The 20,737-nt window shown below is 50.0% G+C and overlaps 1 pseudogene across 1 annotated transcript; it reads left to right on the forward strand.

Annotated features, from left to right (window-relative positions):
* Window positions 1-2,190: 2,190 nt before the first annotated feature.
* LOC309402667 (elastase-1-like) lies at window positions 2,191-9,260 on the forward strand (annotated as a pseudogene). Its single transcript has 8 exons — window positions 2,191-2,224; window positions 2,771-2,880; window positions 3,028-3,121; window positions 3,893-4,024; window positions 4,802-4,942; window positions 5,093-5,229; window positions 6,749-6,895; window positions 9,234-9,260. The product of its transcript is annotated as an elastase-1-like (transcript).
* The last annotated feature ends 11,477 nt before the right edge of the window (window positions 9,261-20,737 follow it).

Genomic DNA, 20,737 nt, shown 5'->3' on the forward strand with positions numbered 1-20,737 from the left:
GTGATATTGCCAGGTCTAACAAGGATGATGAATGTAGTGAAAGTGAGTGAAGAGACTGTTTGGCTAGGAGGCCGTTTTCTGACCTCCTAGCCAAAACTAACTGGAAGCTAAAAATGATCTATGATGTAAGGGGGAAAAAGTGTTCAATGACTTAAAGAAGGTCTCAGTGCTGAAATACCACACTGAACTTTTTATGGCTCTCAGTAAAATAAAAGGGGGCTGTTAAAGAGGGCTGTTGGGGTGATATGGGAAAGATCCTGGTCCTACCGTATCCATTCCATGGACAGTGGATCTCATTAGCATACCTGGGTGGATGACCCTTGCTACCTTCTCCAGTTCATTTCCTTACCTCTTCCTTTTTTACTTGACAGCTGGTGTCTGGCTGCAGTTCAAATTCAAGGTGAGCTTTACTTCCCAGCCATTGATGGCCTGAGTGTCCCGAGGGCATTTCCCCTGATCATGGAAACAGGTCCCTTGAGTTTTCACCAGCTACAGGCATTTCTTGTTTTCTTCCTTACTGGATGTGTAAAGCAGGGCTGTATTTTACATTTAACCAAAAACCTTATGCATCTGCTATATATATTCCCGGATAGAAGCCTTAAGCCATTAAAGGGATCTACATCATGATGCTCCACAAGTATAAAATGGTTAGGGGACTGCAGTTAATGGGGATATAAAAAAGCAAAGCATACTTCCCCCTAGAAGAAAGTTATCCATTACAAAGACTTCTACATTTTCTCCTGAAGTGCTACACCAAGGCCACTGCCAAAGATGGGATGCAGGTCTTGGCAATATCACCTGGTGCCTCCCCTACTTACTGCCTGTCCCAAGCTGCTGGAAAGAGCTTGGCAGAAAAGGACCTGGGGGCTCTGGTGGACACCAAGTCGAACATGAGCCAGCAATGGGCCCTTGCCACAAAGGCGGCAGATGGTATCCTGGGCTGCATAAGGATGACCTGCATGACCAGCAGATCAAGGGAGGTCATCCTTCCCTGCTGCTCAGCGCTGGTGGGGCCACACCTGGAGTACTGGGTCCAGTTCTGGGCTCCCCAGTACCAGACGGACATGACCATACTGGAAAGAGTCCAACAAAGGGCCACAAAGGTGATTAAGGGACTAGAGCACCTCTGCCATGAGGAAAGGCTGAGAGAGCTGGGACTGATCAGCCTGGAGAAGAAAAGGGTCAGGGAGGATCTCGTCAATGTGCATAGACACCTGAAGGGAGGATGCAGAGGGGATGGAGCCAGGCTCTTTCCAGTGGTGCCCAGTGACAGGACCAAGGGCCATGGGCACAGACTGAAACACAGGAGGTTCCCTCTGAACAACAGGAAACACCCTTCTACTGTGAGGCTGACCAAGCACTCTCCTTCCTTGGAGATACTCAAAAGCCATCTAGGTATGGTCCTGGGCAACCCTGCTCTCAGTGGCCCTGTTTGAGCATGGGGGTTGGACTAGATGACCTCCAGACCTCCTACCTCAACCATTCTGTGATTATGGGTCCTTTTCTATTCCTCAGAGATAGCCCCGGTCTCTTCCAGCTGCAGCATCCCGCTTGGCCATAGCCCAGCTTCCTGCCTCCCTTCCTGCCACCGACAGCCAGCATTTTGTGGGAGGCAGAGGTAAACTCATTCAGCAGGGAGGAGGGAGCAGAAAAGGATACTGAAAAAGGATCAGTGTGTCCAGCCAAGGTCAGTTTAACATGTCCGGCCAAGGTTGAACCCCCCTCGGTGGTTACGCTTCTCCTTATTTGCTATTGTTCTTTTGACGTCGTTGACAAGAAGCAGTTCATGTTACATGGAGCAGCAGGCAGCTGGGCTGACAGATAATTTCTTACAAGGGAATACAACATGTGCATCAAGAATTGCTATCCTGAAGTGTTGGCTTCTTGAGCCTGGGTTTGCACTGTTTTGTTTTTGACTTGATCTGAGAGCACTCCAAATTTATCAGGTTTTTTTCTGCTTCATGGCTCTGTGGGAACTAAGCACTGTGGAGGTGTTTGTGTAACCTTGGACTCTACCTTGAACAGGTTGCTGCTCCTCCTTTTTTTCCACATAGAGAACATTTTTCATCGGTTTAATGAGTTATGAGTATAGATAAATTGTATTAACCACAAATTTAGACACAGCTGCTTATCAGATATTTTCATATAAAAAGAATTTTTTCTTGGAAAAATGCTACCACTTCATTAAAGATGTTTCAGTTTCTGGTTCTTCTTAGTTGTCTGGGTAAGTTGCAACTGAAGTATTTGAGCTGGGAAAGGGTGAACCTCTCAACCTCTAAGTGGTGCAGATTAGAGCATACCAATTTTTTCTCTGCAGTTTTGCTAAGGCAAAACCTAACGTGGACACAGTTATGGAAGGGTTTTCTCTGTGCGGGAACAAGATCTCCATGAGAAAGAACTGGTGGTGCTCTGAGGGAGGGGAGCGGAAACCTACACCCTGAAGGAAAGGGGATTTATTTACGTTGGTGTGCAACCACCTGGCAGCTGGGGTGGGGTTGTAGGGAGCACGGGAAACAAGTCAATTTATAGAAAAGTTTTGCATCTTGAAGCCTGTTTATGGTATTTTTCAACCATGGGGGCTTTAAAGACAGCCTCCAGGGTGGAGAGCGGTCATGGTGGCACCACGTGCAAGTCCCGGTCACTTGAGCTGTCAGACTTGCTGAGCTGGCTGCCCTGCGCGGCACGAGTTTGGCGCCGGCAGCGACACGCGATGACCGATGCTCTTTAGGAACCCACATGACGAACCGCACTCCTTTTTTTGTGTGGTTAGGGGCAATCTCTGGAAGCCCCCTCAGGGATGCTCTTCAGAAAGATGTGCTGACGGGGCGAGTAATTGGAGGCCGTGAGGCCCAGCCAAACAGCTGGAAGTGGCAGGTAATGCTGGTGTCTTACACTTGAAAAAAGCTTTATACCTGAAAAACCAGTGAGAAAATGGCAGCTTCCGCTGTCCAAAGCCGCGCACGCCGTTTCTGCAGAGGCATGGCATGGCTTGGGTGTAAAATATGTTATCATTTGATCCAGGTGTAGCTTCAGATTGCCTACGCTTACGCCCCGGGTACTGCTCCCACACCTGCGGTGGAACCTGTGGATGGGTCATGCCTGCAGCTCATTGCCTCAGCCTGTGAGGAGGGTAAGAAGAGGTAGAACTCTTGCTCTGCTCATCGTTCTTGCTGCAGGCGGGGGCCGGACCCTTCTCACCCCCTGAGCTCCCCAGCGGTGCCGTTCCTTGCGCAGCTGGGCGTCTCGCCGCGTGCTTCATCAAGGGAACTGCAAAACTCTGTTTGCTTTAGCCTTGATTTTACACGTTAATCGCTCACTTCCTGGGAGCGGAAATCAAGCTGATTGCCGAGTGGCATAAAAGAAGGTACATTTGCATGAATGCGAGCATTTCGGGTGGGTTTGCGTCCCGAGAAACCTGCACAGAGGGGGAAAGTTTGAAGGAAATGCGTGTCTTGGAGCTCACGGGCCATGTTGCACAATTTGCTCTGCGGCGTGTCTAACGCACCGCCTGAACGGTACGGCACGACACCAACCAGCAAACACCCTTGATTACTCATGCCTTTAGTGAATGTACTTGCAAGAAAGCATAACAAGCTGGTCCTTCTCACCCTGTTTCAGATAGATGCAGACACTCAAAGTGAACGTTCTCGTTCCAGACCGAGCTCAGCCCTGTATTAGCTGATGCTGCACCTTCACTTGCTTTGCAGCAAACTGCAGGCAGCATTTGCCTAATTCGTAAGACCATTTAGCTACAGTCCATTGAAAATCCTCCGGTGGAAGGTGCTTTAGAAATCACTACATTGGTGGAAGGTCTCAGCGGTGCAGGAGTCACAGTGCAAAGCTAGCGGTGGGAAGTAGTTTTCACATTCATTATTCTGTGATTTTTTTTCAGGCCACCAGGAGCAACCTACCAAGTGGCTCTGGGTGAGCACAATCTCTTGGAGGTGGATGGCACTGAGTCCTATATTGGTGTGGACAGAGTCTTCATTCGTGATGGCTGGAATCCCTACGACATTGCCAATGGGTAATTATTTTGAGTATCGTCAGGTAGCTGAATGCTACTTAGCACCCTGTCCCGCTAGTGTTTATGAGCACATTCAGTCCAGTTCCAAGTGAGGCTGGATTTGTGGGAAGTACTGGAAGATCATGCAATGGAGATTTCCCAAATGACCTCCTCTCTTGGAGGTGTTACACGGTGTCTATAACCTCGATATGACCTGGATAACCTTGGTCCTGTTTAGCCCAAGATGGGGAAAAGCTAGAGCCTCACAGGGGGGCCCAGGATGCGTGGCAGATTCAGGGGCTGACAGCAGTCACATCACTGTCCGTATCTGATGAAGGGAAGCTAACGGGAAATGCCGAGGGTCACAGAATCACAGAATCACAGAATCACTAGGTTGGAAAAGACCTTCAAGGTCATCAAGTCCAACCATTAATCCAGCACCACTATGTTCCCTAAACCATGTCTGTCTTAAATCCCCCCTCAGAGGCATGTCTGTCCACCCAGGGTCCACTAAAATTCCCTCTGAGGTGGCTGCCTCCAAAGGAGTAGGAGGTTTTTGGGGGCTCTCAGCCCTTTACCAGTCTGTACCATGACCTGTCTCTCTGAATTGCTCATGTTTTCCTGTCACCTGTGATAGCTGTAAGGATTAATTCATAAAGCTTGCAAGGTGCTTGGCTGTCACCATGCCAGAGGCTAGAGACCTGTACAAGTGAGAAAATAAGAGTGACGACATCAGATCTGATTTATGACTAATTCAGGATTTTCAGTAAAGACTCTTTTACCTGTACCCTCTTTCAGCTATGACATTGCCCTGCTGCGTCTCAATTCTCCTGCCTATGACAATGGGTTCACTGAGCTGGGAGTGCTTCCACCTGAAGAAGAAATTTTGCCCAATAACTATCCCTGCTATATTACCAGATGAGGGTTGGTTAGTGGTATGTAAGGGGGAAGGAGGAGGAGTGTTGAAGGTCCCTCCTGGTTTCAGAGGGACTGCTGTCCAGGTAAGGCTGCCTGGGGCAGGGTGTGGGCTTCATTCCTCAACCGCTGGAGCTCCTGGACCAAAATTTCAGCCTTTCTCTGCTAGTGCAGCAGCGCGGTCAGATTGCAGGAGGTGATGCTGCCGGGCTTGGCCATAAGATCTACTCCCAGAACGACTGGTGGGGATCTCAAGCAAAAGTCACTATGATCTGTGCGCAGGTGGAGATGGCGTGAAGTCCGGATGCAGTGTAAGATCTGTTGTTACCAGAAGGTTTTCAAGCTCCTTTCTTTCTTTTTCCCTTCCTATCTGACTTTGCTCTTCCTTCAGTTGGGACCTGGTTTTGCCATTTCTCCACCTGCAATAGCTCTCCTGCAAATCCTGGCCCTTTCGCTGCTTTCTGCTGAATATCTTCTAAACCAAACTGCTGACGTTTCTCCATCACCCCAGAGCAGCCAGCAGAGAGAAGACCTCCAAATCCTCAGGGTACACGTCTTCCCTCTGATTCTGGAGGGGAGATTTGCCCTTTCTTCAAGCAGCATGTCCCATTGACCAGATCCTGGGGAACGGTTGAGGCTTTGGCAGTCCCCTCTGCCCTCATCCAAAGGATGAAGTTGCAGGGAAGTCCTACCACTCCTCCAGTGTTGCTGTCATGTTGCACCCTGGACCGTGGTTAGGTGGAAAAGGAAGGTGCTGAGAGGCCTCCTTTGTCTCAGGGGCTCCAGGCGGCATGGTGGTCCCCCATGCTTTCGCCCTGCTTGTCCTCCACCTCCTCCCCAGCTGCTCTGCTTACACGGAGGATGCTGAAAGCTTTGGCTATGTCCAAGTTGCTTCCGTGGGAAAGGAGGATGCTGTGAGGTGCCCTTTATTCCAGGGGCTCCAGATGGCCCCAGCATCCAGGCAAGGAGGTTTGGTGTGTGCCCGCAGGGCTACATGTTACCTTTGCCTGCATTCCCGTACCTACAGAGGTGGCTTCTGGTGAAAGCAACCATGCAGAGTCCTTAAAAAATAATGGACAAATACGTAACATATTTTATTATTTAAATATATGAACATAATATAGAAACATATAGAAATAAAACAGGTTACACAATTATACATAGTACAATTATAGGTATAGTATAATTATAGGTCTATAGATATTTACTGTATTTTTTGGTGTGGTTTAATTATGACAGAACCCAGTTACAAACCAGGTTCTGAGACAAGCAAGAGCCTTTATCTTCTCATATATTTTAACTTGAGTTTCTTTCTTTTTCACTGCCTTAACTTCCCCAGACCCTTTGAATGTACTTGTTTACAGAGAGCAATAGGACCAGTGTTTCCCTTCTACCTGGTTCCTTGTAGCTGGAGAGTGCACTGATTTTTTAACAGAGATGCTGTGCAGATGGACCTTGCTGGGAAGGATTGCATGTGATGCAACATGCCCTGGACCATTGGCTTATAGTCATTATAGCTGAAACGGTGCTGGTAAATTAGGGTTTCAGCTCTTCTTGGGGTGTGTGTATATATATATGTGTGTGTACATGCATGTAGACTGAGATAATAAATAGTGGGTCTGATCTTTGCGGCACCTTGGGAGGCACTGAGCGGTCTCTGCTCCCACGTTGCTGGGGAGCAGTCAGGCCTTTGCAAAGAAAGCAGCACAAATTTTTGTTTTGCTGTTCAGTGCAGTGATTAACTAACTGGTTCTCCTTAATCCTATCCAGTCATCCCTCAGTTGCTGGGATAATTTGTCTTAGTATGTTCCTCTCCTTCCTCTGATCCAGGGGCACTCTGGGGGCCCTCTCAGCTGCTACAAAGACCAATGGCAAGTCCATGGGATTGTCAGTTTTGGGCTAGTTCCTTACTGTAACACCTACAAGAAGCCGACAGTCTTCACACGTGTGTCAGCCTACGTGGACTGGATCTACAGCGTAAGTTGCTTAGTGCCTGCGAGGTAACCTGATGCATCTCTCATGAAGGCAAGGGATTGCCAGAGGAATTGGTTCTGTTCATTTATTAAATGATTAGGAGTTGAACTGGGAGTTCTGGGGGGTGCTAAATCAGGATATTTGGTTCTACTTCTGGTGTAGTGAAACTATTGGAAGGAACTGTAAGAGATCGGGTTTGAGACCACCTGAGGAACCTGCACATGCACAAGTCTATGGGATCTGATGAGATGCATCCCAGAGTCCTGAGGGAATTGGCTGATGTAGTTGCCAAGCCACTCTCCATGATATTTGAAAAGTCCTGGTAGTTAGGTGAAGACCCTGGAGACTGGAAAAAAGGAAACATTTTTAAAAAAGGTAGCAAAGAGAACCCTGGGAACTAGCGACCTGTCAGCCTCACCTCTGTGCCTGGGAAGATCATGGAACAGACCCTGCTAGAAGCACATGGAGGACAGGGAGTTGATTCGAGACAGCCAGCATGGCTTCACCAAGGGCATGTCCTGCCTGACCAGCCTAGTGGCCTGATGTGATGGAGCGACCACATCAGTGGACAAGGGAAGAGCTACCAAAGCGGTCTATCTGGACTTCTGTAAGGCCTTTGACACAGTCCCCCACAACATCCTTCCCTCTAAATTGGGGAGAGATGGATTTGATGGGTAGGTTGTTGGGTGGATGATCACATCCAGAAGGTAGTAATCAACACCTCAATGTCCAGATGGAGATTGGTGATGAGTGGTGTCCCTCAGGGGTCCATATTGGGACCAGTACTGTTTACGATCTTCATTAATTACATAGACAGTGGGATCAAGTGCACCCTCAGCAAGTTTGCAGATGACACCAAGCTGAGTGGTGCGGTTGACACACCTGAGGGATGGGATGCCATCCAGAGGGACCTGGACCAGCTCGTGGAATGGGCCCGTGTGAACCTCATGAGGTTCAACAAGGCCAAGAGCAGGGTCCTGCACCTGGGTCAGGGCAACCCCCGCTATCAATACAGGCTGGGGGATGAAGGGATGGAGAGCAGCGCTGCCAAGAAGGACTTGGGGGCACTGGTGGATGAAAAGCCGGACATGAGCTGGCAATGTGCGCTCACAGCCCAGAACACCAACCGTGTCCTGGGCTGCCCCCAAAGCCACGTGGCCAGCAGGGTGAGGGAGGGGATTCTGCCCCTCTGCCCCGCTCTGGGGAGACCCCCCTGCAGTGCTGCGTCCAGCTCTGGAGCCCTCGGCACAGGAGAGACAGGGACCTGTTGGAGCGGGGCCAGAGGAGGCCCCAGCAATGCCCCAAGGGCTGGAACAGCTCTGCTGGGAGGACAGGCTGGGAGAGCTGGGGGGGGATCAGCCTGGAGCAGAGAAGGCTCCGGGAAGACCTTCTTGCAGCTGCCAGGACTTAAAGGGGCTGGTAAGAAAGATGGGGACAGACTCTTTAGCAGGGCCTGTTGCCATAGGACAAGGGGTAACAGTTTTAAACTAAAAGAGGGCAGATTTAGACTAGATATAAGGAAGAAATGTTTCACAATGAGGGTGGTGAAACCCTGGCCCAGGTTGCCCAGAGAGATGTCAGATGCCCCATCCCTGGAAACATCCCAGGTCAGGTTGGACGGGGCTCTGAGCACCCTGCTCTGGCTGAAGATGTCCCTGGTCATTGCAGGGGGGTTGGACTAGATGGCCTTTAAAGGTCCCTTCCAACCCAAACTATGCTGTGATTCTATAATTCTGTGATTCTAAGAAGCTGCTGTCTTGCAGCTGAAATGCTCTGCTGAGGACCACAGGCAAAATTCAAGCCAGGCAGGAGCTGGGCTCTGTGTCCAAGAAATTATCATCGCTGTTCACCCAGACAAAACCTTACTGCAGGAAACCACGGAAGGGATGAGCTGCCTGGTGAATGGGAAATGCACCAAACATAAAGTCTCTCTACAAGTGCAAGTCCTGCCGTGCCGCACTATGCCCCCTCAGCCTTGCATTTGGGAGGGAACAATGAGATCTTTGCTTCCGGAAATAATGCCTGGCACAAGGAGCAGCTGTTTCCCGGGAACAGGATGGTGGTTTTGTGGAAATGCTGCTGTAAACTGTGGGCCCTGCTGGAAAGAAAGGTGGGGAGAGGTGTTTTAAATCACTGCAAGAAAGAGGGAAGGCTACTTGAAGCCAGCTGGACCTGAGCTGCGGGGCTGAAATGCTGCGGTCCCTGAGCCTTTCTGGGTGGGAACAGGTAGGTAGAGCCATCCCCTGGCCCAGCTGGGAACGGGTCCTTCTCCTGAGCACTTACGTGAGATGGAGACATGCGTTACTCTGGCTCTCTACTGAATTCATCTCTTGTTTTCCAGATGACAATGAGTAACGGGGGTTTCTAGAGAGGGATCGACCTCTGCATGAACATGAGAAGAGCTAGAACAAAATACCTCTGCTCATTAACCCTCCTCTCATCTCTCTACACCTCTTTGGACTATTAATAGCAAGGTTTGGCTAAGAGTATAATAAAGTGCCAATGATTTCAGCCAGAGACCCATTGCTGTGTCTGCCTGGCCTCAGGCACGAGCTCAGACCTGGTCAGCAGGAAAGGAGACTCCGGCAAATGCCGCAGCCTGTAAGGACGACATAAGCTGACGACGTGTCGTTGACTTGGGGCTGGGCTGTGGCAGGAGAGCTCTGCCCTTGGTTTTGGCACCAAACCCACCCTGCAGGAAATGACCATGGTGGGTTTTTCTCGCTGAAGGCTTCCTTAGAGATAACCCCACCAGCGGCGGAGGTGGTCAGCTCGGTGCTTGCAGGTCCGCGGGAGCAGAGCGGAGGTGTGACACTGCCCAGCTCAAGTATGAACTGGGAGAGGAGTGGCTGGAGAGCAGCCCTGCAGAAAGGGACCTGGGGGTGCTGGTGGACGGGAGGCTCAAGGGGAGCCAGCAGCGAGCCCAGGTGGCCACGAGGGCAAACCACATCCCGGGCTGCATCAAGCACAGCCTGACCAGCCGGTCAAGAGATGTGTTTAAGAATGTGTTAAGGATGTGTTTAAGAAGGATGTGAAGGTCCTTGAATGTGTCCAGAGGAGGGCAGCAAAGCTGACAGGTTTGTTGTGACAGGGCTGGAAGGCATGTCCTGGGGGAACAGCTGAGGACTCTGGGCTCATCTAGTTTGGAGAAGAGGAGGCTGAGGAGCCACCTCATTGCTCTCTGCAGCTTCCTGAGAAGGGGACGTGGAGAGGGAGGTGCTGGTGTCTTCTGCCTGGTATCCAGGGATAGGACATGTGGGAATGGTTCAGAGCTGCTCCAGGGGAGGTTTAGGCAGGACTTTAGGACGCATTTCTTCACTGCGAGGGTGGTCAAACACTGGAACAAGCTTCCCAGGGAGGTGGTCGATGCCCCAAGCCTGTCGGTGTTTAAGAGGCATTTGGACAATGCCCTTAATAACATGCTTGAACTTTGGGTCAGCCCTGACGTGGTCAGGCAGTTGGGCTAGATGATCATTGCTGGTCCCTTCCAACTGAAATATTCTGTCCTGTTCTGTCCTGTTCTATTCTACTCTATTCTATTCCAACAGCAGACAGCAGAGGTTTTGCTTGCAGAAGCAAGAAAATTCTCTTTATATTCCTAAACAAACAGCTTTAATACAGCGCTGCTCATACAGAGGGAATCTGCTTCACGTGTACTGGCAAACTCAACCCATAGAAAGCACAGTCCATCTGACTTATTCTTAAATTCACCCTGTGCGGGATCATTATTTGTTTAATTCCTTTTCTAAGACTAAGTGCATAGACAAGGGCATTTCTGGAGGGTGCTTTTCTAGCGAGGAAGCAATAAATTCAGTGTGAAACAACGCCTGGTGCTGCTAGGCATGCAGGGGCCCGTACTCCAGCCAGCTGGGCGAGCCTACCTATGAGATTTCCAAATAAAAGCCATATTCCTATTAGACACACTGCAGGGCTGGTAAAGGGAAAGAAGGAGAAGAGAGGGAGATGCTTGGCTTTTGATGAACTACAATACCATCTTCTAGGAGTACACGGGGAATCCCACAACCTCCCCTCTCCCCCCGTGCTCTGTATGAGATGAGCATTTACGAATGAAGGATTTTGATTTAGCTCTTTCTCCGTTTCAATCCACCCGTGTCCCGTCTCTCCTAAAGCCTGCACACACCTAGGGCACAGCAGTACTTTTGCAACATCCTCTCTTTTTTGAGGAATGCACATTTCTTCTCTCCAAGAGCCACTAGAGGTCATTGGCAAACCGAAGGAATATCGGGTACGGCTATCACTGACTGCTGAAGAAGTTTTATGGGCCAGGAATGATAAAACGGCCTGTCCGCAGCCTTGCACTCTGTCCTTGTTTGCTTGCAGACGCAGAGATAAGCAGTGACACACAGGAGCTGCTTTTCCCCGCCCTTATCCACAGGTCCAATTTGCAAACAGATAAATCTTATTTATCACAGCAAGTACACATGAAAATGAAACCAGTGGCACTTTCTTTAAGGCTTGTAAAAGAGTGGAGTCCCAGCTGTATTTACGTCTTTTATTTTTTCACTTTTATTCTGCTTTATTGGACCGCACTTGGCAGTGTCTCCTGGGTTCTCAGTAGCTTGGCAATTCTCCTTTTCTGACAAGTTAAACCCCCTCTGAATCTTATCTTTCCTGTCCTTTAATATTACTGAATGTTTCTTGCTCCTTTTAAGACAGCATGTATGATTTTTGCTTTGCTACCAAGTTCAAATATTTAACTTCTCCTGAAAAAGCCTGGATCTGTTGGGCTCAGCGACGGAGCAACGTCTCTTAAGAGTTCACTTAGGAGCCAAGCGACAGCAGCATGCTGGCATCTGAGATCTTGGCCTGGCTGGATTCAAACATTTCCCTTTGAGTTTCAGGAAGAATTAAAAAGACACGAATCAAAGGCTTTTGGAAATTAGGTCTTTAAAGGGAGTCCCCCAAACCACTTCCAGAAGTTACTCAGATGCTGAGAACTGAAGTGTTACAGTGCCTGGTGGTTTTGCAGTGCCTGGGCTGGGGGTCTACCTCCGTGTGCTCGGTGGATTTGAGGATGTCACACGGGGTCCCAGCCTCTCATCTCCGTCCCTGACCTGGGCTGAGCAGCACCGGGAACTGCCCAGGACCTGGCTGCGCCTGGGCCAAAAAGGGCTCCCGGGACCACGGTAGCAATTTAATGAGTCTGCATGTGCCTCAGCACAACCCAAAATGCCACGGTCGTCCCCGATTCCTCCTCCGACACAACAGCGGTGACGGGCTCTCCCTGTTTCTGCCCGCAGCCGTGGGGCAGCTGTGGCCAGCGGGTGCCCGAAACCGCGTGTCACAAGCCGCTCCGAAAGCCAGGTTGGACACTGCTCCGTTGAACCCTTCCTCCGCAGGAGCGAGACGGCACCCTGCAACAGCCAGGAGCAGAACCACCGGGCTGCACCCGCTGGGGCGGGAGGATCAGGTGCCGGAGACGTGCAGCTCCAATTCAGGCTCATCATCACCTCCCCGGTGCCAAGAGGAGCTTTTCCTGCCACGTTTTGATGACAGGAACAGCTTGTGCTGCTCAGCCGTGATTTATTGCGTAGGATAAGAGGGAGGCGATGGCCGGGCAGCACGCGGACAGGGTGCACGTGCTTCTCCTTTGCCTCATTTACCTCTGACTCTCCGAGAGCTTTGCTAGAGCTACTTGTTCCCCAGCGCTGCCGGGCAGAGCTGTGATCCCAGGAGCACACCTCGGGAAGCCTATGGAAAATGCTGTGCTTCACGCAGGTTTCACTGTGTGCAGATGCTAGGTCTCCCAGTGACATGATTTCCAGTGGTGTTGGGAAAAGACGGCTGGGCACGGTACTGTCATGCTCATATACAAAGTTCCCATCTTTTCTCCAAAGCTGGGTGGTGAGGATGCAGCTAAACCAGGGAACAAACTAGATTTTGGAAAACTGATGCTCCCCACGTCTTTATGGGGAGCAGAAAAAGGAGAGAACCGTGGCAACAGGAGACTTACCTCCCAGGGCTGGTCCCCCAGGTGTAGGGTGCTCCAGTGAGGTGAAGGGCTATCTACAACACCTTGAGCTATTTGGGGGAGGGAAGGCTGTAGATGCCATGAAACACAGCTTGGCAGGACCAAATACAATGGCCCGTGCCATCAGGGGTGCCTGAAGACATCCCACGCTGTCTGGCTGCTGCTTCAAAGGGACACAGCTCCCCTGAGGTCCCTTGTCATCACCAGCCCCACATGGATGTCTTGATACACCTGAGCATCCCAGCTGGCCCAAAACACAACAGAACCGGGGACCTTTAAAGTCACACAGAGATAAGCTCAGCGATGGGGCCCTCAATCATGTCACAGCTGAATAGAGATGTTCCGGTTATGGACATCTCCTCATCCAAATCCTACCCTGGGGCTGCTTCCCTTTATCAGAATAACCCCCAAAATCTCTAGTATCACCCCTTCACCCAGTCGTTTTCTTGCTCACTTGCAGGCAAAAATGATGGGGATTTGGGAATATGACTACCATGGGCTCCCTTGCCTCCTGACAGCTATTCAACCTTGGTTGCAGGAAAGCACTTTGGGATGCTTTGACTATGAAAAGCACTTAAGGACCATTAAGTTCTCATCTCTATTTACTCCAAAGTAGTAGTCAAGTATTTATTTACAGGGAAGTGTAATAGACAATAGGTTTCCTATGCAGGGTATCTCAGTGGAGCAGGTTTGTGTTGGAGAGAGATCTTTTTATGTTATTCATCGTGGTGGCAGGGTTCTCCTGTAACATTTTATCCTGGCGTGTGGCTTATGTGGTCCCTGAGGAATCGTGTCCCCAGGCCATCTCGAGCCTTTCAGCCTCCTTGGCTGGACTGACCTGAAAGTCTTTGCAGCCCCCATGCTCGTGCCAAAATATTTCAGCTCTGCTGGTCACAGATCTTCGCCCTTTGGCAGGTTTCATGCACCTACTGACGCGATGGAGTCAGGGCACGTCCAGCCACAGGCATTTTGGTCCCTCGCCCAGCTTCCCTGGCCAAAATGTAGGTGCATCCATGGGGTTTTTTGAGCACTTACCTTCTGGAGATGGTTTCTTCCAGCTATGAACATGTGTGCCGGGCCAGGCATGGAAACACAGCCAAGACCCAGGACATCCCCAAGTCCCCTCCGGACCCAAGAGGGGCATTTAAGACTTTTTTCTTTTTTTTTTTAAATATGATATCTCAGTGAGATACACAGTGTCTCTGGTCTCACGGAGGAGGACAAGTGTTGCCAAGAGCAATTTGGCCAGCTGAGAGGCTGGGACAATCGGCAGCTGCCCGGCAGATGGCAATACTGCCATTCACTCCGCGGCAGGCTTAGAGGTATAAAAGAAACCGACGGAAACGTGGATTCAGCAGCCTTGAAAACCCCTAATGGTCATAGCTGTGAAGCAGAAAACTTAGTTCTCTCTATTAACTGCTTATCTGAATTCTCGCTTTAGCCAGGGCTCTGGCGAAACAGGGATTTTTGCTGTTCTGTGCAGGGAAAACATTGAAGCCAAATGTTTTGGCAAAACTACTTACATTTGTTCACTACATTTAGCACCAGCCGTTTCCCCAGATGCTGAGGACTCAGAGCTCCTCCGGAGATGGATGACCACCGAGGGGCCCTCACCTGGTGCAGAAATCAAACTGCTCTGGTTTTGGTGTGTAATTTGGGTTGATTTGGTGGGGAGGACACTTCCTTACATAATCCATGACATGGATTCCCATGATGTCGAAGGTCAGTACCCCAAGGAATAAAAATTAACAACCTAAACCTAAATCCCATGGCATTGATAGACTAAAACTCGAATGGTCTACAGGAATGTGTCAACGATTGCCAATTCTGTAGTGCCTTTTTATAGGAAAGCCAAGTCATTCAACAGGTCTGAGTTAAAGCCTTAGCACCTGCAAACTTCTGCTCATTTCCATGGAAAATGCCCGTGCACGGGTGGAGAGGGTGCCTGTTACATTGACAGAAGTCTTCAAGCCCGGGGGGATGCAGAGGCACCACTGAGGATACTTTTCATTGCCTTTGCAGAAGGCCTGGGACAACCTTACACCCTGCAGTGTCACGCTGCTCGGCCAGCAGACTTGCCTTTTTCTTTTATCAGCTAGACAAGCAAGGAGAAAAGGTATTTTTTCCCCAATGCCCTCACCTCCTAAGCAGACACAAGCCCTTTGCCTGCAGGATCTGGCCCTACAGAAATGCCCCCGCTGCTGCAGAGCCAACACAGAATCACAGAATCACAGAATCACTAGGTTGAAAAGGACCTTCAAGATCATCAAGTCCAACCATTAATCCAGAGTCCAATCATTAATCCAGATTAACACCCCTGCCCTGGCCTTGCCCTTGAGCTCCGGGGTCGGTTTTTTTCCCCTCCAGAGATAAAGTCCATCCTACTCATCATTTTATAGCTGTTCCTGCCAAGAAAAGTCCTTGGGTATCTCACTCCCATGCGGCGCCGGGTCTGGAGGAGCCTCGCCTCACGTCACAGCCCGTCCCCGTCCCCGCCGGCCGCCAAATGACTCATCCCTGTTCCGGAGGCTGCTCCGCCACCCGGGGAGAAATGCTTTCTAGTCTGGTGGCTACGCGCACGGTTCAACTCTTGTAGGCACCTGAAAATGAAACGAAAGCGGGCGATGAGTAATGCTGTGCCTCTGGGAGTTACCAGCAAGACGTACAGGACGGCTGTATGGAGGGAAAAAAGAAAATAAATTGAAATAAAGAGGGTGATGAAGATCTAAGCAAGGTGGGGAGTGCGCAGATGGGTTGAATTGGGGTCAATGAGCCACTGATTCCGGGGATGGGAAGGAGCACCACCGCCCGCTCTCAGGCGGGGCGTGAGTCCCAGCTCCGTGTCACCCGGCTGGGGCACGTCCGTCCTGGTGCGTGCAGAGCGTCCGCCGGCGTCAGCCCTGCCACGGCCAGCGAGCAGACCGGGGGTTGCACCCAGTTTCACCCCTTCGAAGAGGCAGCCCTAGAAAAGCGGCGTGGCCACGGCTTTCAGGCCAGCGCCTTGCAGCCGGACGGTCCCCAACCAGCCAGGGAAGCTCCTCCAGGGCTTCTCCTGCTTCGCTCTTCAAAGCAAACGTGAACTCCTCTTGGCTGTGATCAACTCCGACGCTTCCCCGCGGAGATGCCGGGAAGGCGGGTGCCGGCGCCAGAGGCTGGTTGATGGGATGTGGCACCTCGGGGCAGTTTCGGCACCGTCCCTTGCGGGGTGGCGGGTCCCCCGGCAGCGATGCCCGTCGCCGGGGCACGGCGCAAAGCCATCGTCATGAGCTGAAAAGCCACCAGAGAATCAGAGAATAAGTCATGTAAGACGGAATTATAGGCAAAAACCCCATAAAATAAAACAAAAAAGGACCTTGTTTCAGTAATGCTGCTTTTATGGCCCAGTAAATAACTTGTAACAAACGGTTTATTCGATTAATTGATCTTTCCAGCTCTGGGGGCAGACGGCAACCTTTAGGAGTGGATTCCCGATGGAAAACTAGACAATGGCATTCTTGGGCCAATTTCCCTTGCTTTCAGGATGATGCCAGTGGTTATGATTTACGCCCTTGCTGCCGGGCACAAGCCCATGGGATAGGTGTCCATTCCCCCATCCGGGTCTCTGGGATTTATTCAGCTTTTCTTTTGCACCATGGGCTGGCTCACATCCTCACCCCCTTCTTCTTTCCCTGTGGTTGCCACGACCAAGCGTATTTTCTCTGCTTTTCCCCTGGGGCGCAGGATGGTGGTGATGCTTCTTTTGGCTGCGCCCTTCCAGGTCCCTGGGGTGCTGCGGGGCGGTGAGAAACGGTTTGTAGCTCGTGAGGGAAAGGGGTTTCCAGGGATTCCCAAGATTTCTCCTAAATGCTTCTTGTTGATGGGGATGCTGCCACCACCGCTCTTTTCCATCATCCCGCAGAGAGGTGCAGCTACCGTCCACAAGCCAAGCGAGCTTGGGAAACACCACGGCCGTACCCCAGCCCCATGCACTTTTTTTAGGGAAAACAAGCAAAAAAATAGCACTTTGCCACAAAGTGACACTGGCGGAGGCGGAAGCAACTTGCGCGGGACAATGGTCACATGCGCCGGGGACATTGCGACAGCATGGCTGAGCGGCTGGAGACGCCATGGGAGCCTCAGGAGATGCTCTCTAGGACACGAGTCTCGCTCCGCCAAGCAAGAGGTTGTATCGCATTTTCGCCCTCAAGTTAATTAAGCAAAGAGCGATAAAGGTCCTTCTAGTCCCAGCCCTGGGGGAAGCTGCTCTTGCCAGCCCGCTCTCTCCCAGCCAAAACGTGTTGGTTTAGCTTAAAATTTGAAAGCAGGGTGTTGGCACTGGGTGCCCGTCCGCGAGGAGACCCATCCCAGGATGAGCTCAGAGGGACTTTGGGGCACCTCTCATGCATCTCCAGCTGCCCCAAGAGCTTCTCCCGTGTGTCCTCCCAGGGCTCTGGCAGCGTTCCTCGCTCCGGTTCAGTGCGGAGGCGACTCCGGGGCCGTGACGGGCCTGGGAACGCCTTGGGGGCCGTCCGGGAAGCCCCCCACTCGGCACACCCGGCGGCCGCACACGGAGGAGGGCTCCGCGGGCATGGAGGAGCCGCCTCGGCCCCGCGCCTTCTCCAGGGAAGATTCGGGGACCAACCCTCCGGCGGGTTCCCCGCTACGGGGCTGGCCCCGTGCCGGCGCTCAGCCGCCCAGGCTCCCCCCGTGCCTTTCCCTCACGCGAGGGCATGGGGATGCTCGTCCCTGGGCTGCTTTCTGGGGGGAGAGAAAAGCAGTGGGGGTCCCCGAGCTCGGGAGCAGCCTCCTGGAGGACACCAGGCTGGAGAGGGGCTGCTCCTGCCCTGGTGGGATGCTCGCACCTCGCCACTTGGGTGCCCGCCCAGGGCACCCATTAGCTTCAAAAAGGGGCCAAACAAGCCAAAAACAAACAAACAAGAGACAACTAGGACGCACAATGCAGCGTACACACCCATCATCCAAATTTCTGGGCCACAGTAAAGGATAAACAGGGCAAAGGCGCTGCCATATTCAAACAGATTTCTTTTATTTGAAAGTGTAATGGAAATTTCTTCATATTGCTTTGATGAAATGAGAGACAGCAGCTGTAGACAAATACGCTTTTTTATAAACAAATGCAAATGGATAAGGTAAAAATAAAGCATTTTTTTCGAACTTGTACCTTTAAGCAACATAATCACAATATATACACAAAGAAAGCTAAAATAAAGCTATGTTGAAACCAAAGCGTTTCAATCAATACATTAGATAATTACAGATTGTGTCAATAAATACCCAGTTTTTAAACTGTTTAACAGGCAACTTTTTACACAGATACCAAGAAGAAAAAAAAAAATTATATATTTACAATTCAGTGCCCTGGGGGGGGGAATTTTTTTTTTTTTTGGCACCAACACAAATAAAAAGAATAAATTATAGAAAAAAATCCACAAAGGCAGGAGTCCATCCCCATCATACATTAAAAAAAAGTGGGGGTATATATATAAAATATATGTATATATTTTATATATATAAATATATATGCAGAGAAACCTAGGAATGTTATAAAATATATTAGTGCCAATAAATAGAGAACGGTACCAGACTTTCAACCGTCAGTATTTTTGATGCAGTCTGAAGGATAGAAACTACCACCTAGGAGATAACTGAAGGGGATGTTTCAGTCTAAAGAAACGACGAGGACAACCTAAAAATCATCTCTTCCTCTCTCTCTCCCTGCCCAGGAGTTCCTCCATCTGCCAGCAGCATCCCTACAGCCGCCCTCCTGCCCCCGGGAGGACCCCGGGACGATGCTGCGCGGGGGGATGCGCGGGGCGAGCGCCCGCTCACAGCCGTGGCGGGTCAGCTCCGCTTCCAGGTCGACCGGCTCACTACCAGAGAATGCGTACAATTAAATAGTAATAATAACGGTTAAAAAACCCCAAAGAAGCCAGCCTTCGCCACATCCGTATGCCAGAAGTTTCCTAAATTGCCACGAGGCGCCTGTGGAGTAGCAGGTACCGAAGAGCACCATCCCTTGTCCTCGGGGATATAAACAGCTCAGCCAATGGAAAAATCCTCAGATCTGTATTTTGGGTATTTTTCCCCCCATCTGGGTGTCTCCGCAACCCCTGAGAGCTCCCACCTCCCCCCCGGTGCCAGTAATGCCAGGAGTCGCTCCCACCACCAAATCTCAGTTTTCCAAAGGGGGATTTAAAGCCGGTGGGTTTTAAAGTCCTAATACCGCTGGCATAGGCACTTAGTGTGTCACTGACATACAGATTTTACATCCAGTTACATCTCATGGCCAAATAGTGTCATGTTCTCAGACTGATTTGAACAGCAAAAGGCCAAGAGGGGCCCCAGTATCCTTCCTAAACACGCTTCCTGTCATTAAAAAAAACAAAATAAAAGCCTTCAAGTTCTTCAGCTTTGTTTTCAGGTGTTATTTTTTCTTCTCTCTAAAACCGTACTCAAAGGATAAATAACCCAGTAACCTTCATATCCATCTATTTTACTTGGTTTACCTGATTCACTTAAATATAAAAAAAAAAAAAAGCAACAGCATAAACAGCCTGACCCACTCGATTTTGGAGCTGCGATACCCTCGACGTTGGGGAGTCCTAAGGAGCACTTGCTGAGGAGCGTGAGCAGCGTTGCTGCTGTCGGCTTTGCTCCCCTAAAGCCCCCCCCGGGGCTGCAAAGGTTCTTCTCGTTACACCCCCCTAACTAACTAACTAACGGTTCCTCTGCATATTCAGGCACCATAACTGATCGTGAAAGATCTCATGGCCAAATCCTTAGGAAGTTAAATAAATTATAAAATAATTTATGAAAAAGGTTTTGGGTGTGGGTTGGGGGTTTTTTTGTGTGTTTAAATATAGCCAGTTCATGTTATTTCAACAGTTGAGGGTTTTGCTTGTTTTTGCTCTCCACAGCAGTATTATGCAGATCAGACAGCATGAGCACGTCTACTGGAGGGCTGACAGTGACCAAAGGACATGGCATAAACGTTTCCCCCGTCCCTCTCCTCCCACTAGCTTGCGTTCGGTTCTTTTAGAAATGTGAAGTGAAGATCAAACAGCCAACACCTTTCAAACTCAGAAAAAAAACCAGGGTCATCTTTATGATGGGTGCTGCTGAAGACCTTATTGCCCTTCCAGGTCATCGGTAAACCACAGTGCTATTCATGTACTACAGGTAGAAAATAAATAAATACAGATATATTATGCAAAAAAATATGATTGTACACATAATACATCTGAGGTATTACCAATTTAAATAAGGTTTCATGCTAGTTCAAGCTTCGGTGGCTAGTTAATTCTGGAATTTGCAATAAATAGATGAAGAATGATTATGCATATAGTGTATGGATCTCTTCTGTAAACCTTGTCCGATTTAAACGTAAGAGCGTGTTGGACTAACTCTTACGCAAACCACAAATTTTCACAATAAATACAGCTTCAAAAAGTTGTCTTAAAAAGTTCCTGCAACACTGAAACGTTTCTAGAAGGGGCTGTGTGTACGACTGGCAACGTTAGCGAGGAGTATTTCTCAACAGGTCTTTTCATACAAAATACAAGGAAATTCATACGTGAAAGTCTTTTTCCCTCCCTCCCTACCCCACCCTGTCATGAAAGGTTAGAAATTTTTGCACAAACAGCGAGGACTGATTGTAGCTGCAGTATGTCAAAACGTCCACGTTCTATAAAGACCAAAAATAGTTTGTTTGCTTAGAAAGTCTTTTTTGTTGTTGTTGTTTTCCACCTTATTTTTGAGTAGCGCATCATCCTTTTGGTGAAAGTTTGTCTGTCCAACCATTCCTTGGTTTTGCTTTTGGCGCTGGTCCTTCCCACCCCAGCCACGCGGGCTTT

Source organism: Phaethon aethereus (assembly GCF_964289735.1).
Source record: "Phaethon aethereus genome assembly, chromosome: 2".
Lineage (NCBI taxonomy): Eukaryota > Metazoa > Chordata > Aves > Phaethontiformes > Phaethontidae > Phaethon > Phaethon aethereus.